Source organism: Coregonus clupeaformis, unplaced genomic scaffold, assembly GCF_020615455.1.
Source record: "Coregonus clupeaformis isolate EN_2021a unplaced genomic scaffold, ASM2061545v1 scaf2263, whole genome shotgun sequence".
Classification (NCBI taxonomy): domain Eukaryota; kingdom Metazoa; phylum Chordata; class Actinopteri; order Salmoniformes; family Salmonidae; genus Coregonus; species Coregonus clupeaformis.
In genome coordinates, this window is record NW_025535717.1 from 26,061 (window position 1) to 30,807 (window position 4,747).

The window sequence follows — 4,747 nt, forward strand, 5'->3', positions numbered from 1 at the left end:
TGAGATGCTTCTTACGGAGCCACTCCTTAGTTGTCCTGTCTGTGTGTTTCGGGTCGTTGTCATGCTGGAAGACCCAGCCACGACCCATCTTCAATGCTCTTACTGAGGGAAGGAGGTTGTTGGCCAAGATCTCGCGATACATGGCCCCATCCATCCTCCCATCAATACGGTGCAGTCGTCCTGTCCCCTTTGCAGAAAAGCATCCCCAAAGAATGATGTTTCCACCTCCATGCTTCACGGTTGGGATGGTGTTCTTGGGGTTGTATTCATCCTTCTTCTTCCTCCAAACACGGCAAGTGGAATTTAGACCAAAAAGCTCTATTTTTGTCTCATCAGACCACATGACCTTCTCCCATTCCTCCTCTGGATCGTCCAGATGGTCATTGGCAAACTTCAGACGGGCCTGGACATGCGCTGGCTTGAGCAGGGGGACCTTGCGTGCGCTGCAGGATTTTAATCCATGACGGCGTAGTGTGTTACTAATGGTTTTCTTTGAGACTGTGGTCCCAGCTCTCTTCAGGTCATTGACCAGGTACTGCCGTGTAGTTCTGGGCTGATCCCTCACCTTCCGCATGATCATTGATGCCCCACGAGGTGAGATCTTGCATGGAGCCCCAGACCGAGGGTGATTGACCGTCATCTTGAACTTCTTCCATTTTCTAATAATTGCGCCAACAGTTGTTGCCTTCTCACCAAGCTGCTTGCCTATTGTCCTGTAGCCCATCCCAGCCTTGTGCAGGTCTACAATTTTATCCCTGATGTCCTTACACAGCTCTCTGGTCTTGGCCATTGTGGAGAGGTTGGAGTCTGTTTGATTGAGTGTGTGGACAGGTGTCTTTTATACAGGTAACGAGTTCAAACAGGTGCAGTTAATACAGGTAATGAGTGGTGAACAGGAGGGCTTCTTAAAGAAAAACTAACAGGTCTGTGAGAGCCGGAATTCTTACTGATTGGTAGGTGATCAAATACTTATGTCATGCAATAAAATGCAAATTAATTACTTAAAAAATCATACAATGTGATTTTCTGGATTTTTGTTTTAGATTCCGTCTCTCACAGTTGCAGTGTACCTATGATAAAAAATGACAGACCTCTACATGCTTTGTAAGTAGGAAAACCTGCAAAATCGGCAGTGTATCAAATACTTGTTCTCCCCACTGTATATATATATATTTCTATATCTCTATACATGATGAGATTGTCTTTCTTGTCCTGAGACTAAAATGTAATGTTTCTTTGATTAGGTGTGTTCATGGAGGGATTCAGGAAGACCTGTGAGGGCCCCAATCCAAACGATAAGCTGAAGGAAAATTGTGACGCGAAGTTCAAGAGGGTTCAGCAATTTGTGATGTACATGGCAAAGGACGAGATTTACCCTTCCACTCTCGCTTTCCTGAAAAACCATGACAAGATGAGGAGGTAAGCAGAGTTCTTTCTTTCACTTTAGTCTCATCAGTTGTTCGTGCACTAATACACTAATTGATTGTATGATGTGTGTGTGTGTTTTTTATTTATTTTTTAGATGGGTTCAGACCCTTCAGAAGAACAAGGACATCGCCACGGTCACCAACTACACCTTGACTATCGGTGCATTTCTTCAATACGCCGAGGAGACCCCCCCACCTGGCTGCCGGCTGACCAGAAACCAATGGAGTGGGATCAACCGGGTGATGAAGGGAGTAGCTTCACCAGGCGAAGGTGAACGACGACAAGGAAGGCGTTATAGTCTCCTGTAGCTCAGTTGGTAGAGCGTGGGCGCTTGCAACGCCAGGGTTGTGGGTTCGTTTCCCACGGGGGGGCCAGTATGAAAAAATGTATGCACTCACTAACTGTAAGTCGCTCTGGATAAGAGCGTCTGCTAAATGACTAAAAATGTAAAATGTAAGGAAGGTGGTGTCCAAAAAGAGCCTGCTGGAGAACCAGTCTCTTGCCAAGGTCAAGATCCCTGAAGTGCTGAGTACGTTTTCTCAATATGTGATATCACTGTTATTCCACTCTTCTAGACCTCAGAGATGTATAGAGGGCATTATGGAAGCTGACTGTTTTTATTCTAGACCTCAGAGATGTATAGAGGGCATTATGGAAGCTGACTGTTTATATTCTAGACGTCAGAGATGTATAGAGGGCATTATGGAAGCTGACTGTTTATATTCTAGACGTCAGAGATGTATAGAGGGCATTATGGAAGCTGACTGTTTTTATTCTAGACGTCAGAGATGTATAGAGGGCATTATGGAAGCTGACTGTTTTTATTTTAGACGTCAGAGATGTATAGAGGGCATTATGGAAGCTGACTGTTTATATTCTAGACCTCAGAGATGTATAGAGGGCATTATGGAAGCTGACTGTTTATATTCTAGACATCAGAGATGTATAGAGGGCATTATGGAAGCTGACTGTTTTTATTCTAGACGTCAGAGATGTATAGAGGGCATTATGGAAGCTGCCTGTTTTTATTCTAGACCTCAGAGATGTATAGATGGGCATTATGGAAGCTGACTGTTTTTATTCTAGATGTCAGAGATGTATAGAGGGCATTATGGAAGCTGACTGTTTTTATTCTAGACCTCAGAGATGTATAGAGGGCATTATGGAAGCTGACTGTTTTTATTCTAGACGTCAGAGATGTATAGAGGGCATTATGGAAGCTGACTGTTTTTATTCTAGACATCAGAGATGTATAGAGGGCATTATGGAAGCTGACTGTTTATATTCTAGACATCAGAGATGTATAGAGGGCATTATGGAAGCTGACTGTTTTTATTCTAGACATCAGAGATGTATAGAGGGCATTATGGAAGCTGCCTGTTTATATTTTAGACGTTAGAGATTAGGCATTATGGAAGCTGTGTGTTTGGTTGGTTGGTTGGAAACAACTCAGGCACCGCAGCTTAATGTGTGGTTGGTTGGTTGGGGAAACGACTCCAGGCATCGCAGCGTAATGTGTGGTTGGTTGGTTGGTTAGTTGGGGAAACGACTCCAGGCACCGTAGCGTAATGTGTGGTTGGTTGGTTGGTTAGTTGGGGAAACGACTCCAGGCACCGCAGCGTAATATGTGGTTGGTTGGTTGGTTGGTTAGTTGGGGGAAACGACTCCAGGCACCGTGAGCGTAATGTGTGGTTGGTTGGTTGGTTGGTTGGTTGGTTGGTTGGTTAGTTGGGGAAAGCGACTCCAGGCACCGTAGCGTAATATGTGGTTGGTTGGTTGGTTGGTTGGTTGTGGAAACGACTCCAGGCACCGCAGCGTAATATGTGGTTGGTTGGTTGGTTGGGGAAACGACTCCAGGCACCGTAGCGTAATATGTGGTTGGTTGGTTGGTTGGTTGGTTGGGGAAACGACTCCAGGCACCGTAGCGTAATATGTGGTTGGTTGGTTGGTTGGTTGGTTGGTTGGTTGGGGAAACGACTCCAGGCACCGCAGCGTAATATGTGGTTGGTTGGTTGGTTGGTTGGTTAGTTGGGGAAACGACTCCAGGCACCGTAGCGTAATGTGTGGTTGGTTGGTTGGTTGGTTGGTTGGTTGGTTGGGGAAACGACTCCAGGCACCGCAGCGTAATGTGTGGTTGGTTGGTTGGGGAAACGACTCCAGGCACCGCAGCGTAATGTGTGGTTGTTCATTTCTAATAGGTGGGAAACACAAAACAAATTCAGACCATGGTCCAGATGTCACTGACCAAGGAGGAGGACACTTGGTTTTCACACTTCCAAAAAATTCAAGCACCGCCTCGCAGGAGGAAAGAAGGCCCAGCACTTAGTTTTCAATTCAACAAACACTCAGCTCAAGACCCTTCCTGTCTACATGAGGGAGGTGTGGAAGGAGATGGGACTTCTCAAAGCCCTAAGTCAGATTAGATGGGAATGGAAATAGATCCTATTCCATGGCTGTCTGAAAAGGATGAACGACTAATATCATCTTTATTTATGTGTCTTGTTTGCTTGTGTCTTACAGGTCAAAAATGTACTCCAGAACGCCGACAGGGAAAGTTTGGCCAACTTCATGCGCCACGACATCCAGATGGCAGACAACTTAGATCCGTCCCAAGCCAGCGAAACCAGTGCCCTCCTCGAGGCGGCGTTGAAAGTGGAAGATACCACGGTCGGCTCAGAGAACCATCCCTCACCTCCAGGCGAGAGAGGACGACTCCCTCTCCGAGCGGAGCACCACCCCCTGAAGAGACCAAGGTGCAGCACCAGGAGTCTGCCACGTCGGAGCACCACCCCTGAAGAGACCAAGGTGCAGCACCAGGAGTCTGCCACGTCCGGAGCACCACCCCTGAAGAGACCAAGGTGCAGCACCAGGAGTCTGCCACGTCGGAGCACCACCCCTGAAGAGACCAAGGTGCAGCACCAGGAGTCTGCCACGTCCGGAGCACCACCCCTGAAGAGACCAAGGTGCAGCACCAGGAGTCTGCCACGTCCGGAGCACCACCCCTGAAGAGACCAAGGTGCAGCACCAGGAGTCTGCCACGTCCGGAGCACCACCCCTGAAGAGACCAAGGTGCAGCACCAGGAGTCTGCCACGTCCGGAGCACCACCCCTGAAGAGACCAAGGTGCAGCACCAGGAGTCTGCCACGTCCGGAGCACCACCCCTGAAGAGACCAAGGTGCAGCACCAGGAGTCTGCCACGTCCCGGGAGCACCACCCCTGAAGAGACCAAGGTGCAGCACCAGGAGTCTGCCACGTCCGGGAGCACCACCCCTGAAGAGACCAAGGTGCAGCACCAGGAGTCTGCCACGTCCCGGAGCAC

General features: G+C 48.3%; 1 long non-coding RNA gene across 1 annotated transcript; it reads left to right on the top strand.

Annotated features, from left to right (window-relative positions):
- The first annotated feature begins 1,260 nt into the window (after positions 1–1,260).
- LOC123488394 lies at positions 1,261–1,700 on the top strand. The gene is made up of 2 exons (XR_006660047.1): positions 1,261–1,419; positions 1,523–1,700. It is a non-coding gene; the product is annotated as an uncharacterized LOC123488394 (long non-coding RNA).
- Positions 1,701–4,747: the final 3,047 nt, after the last annotated feature.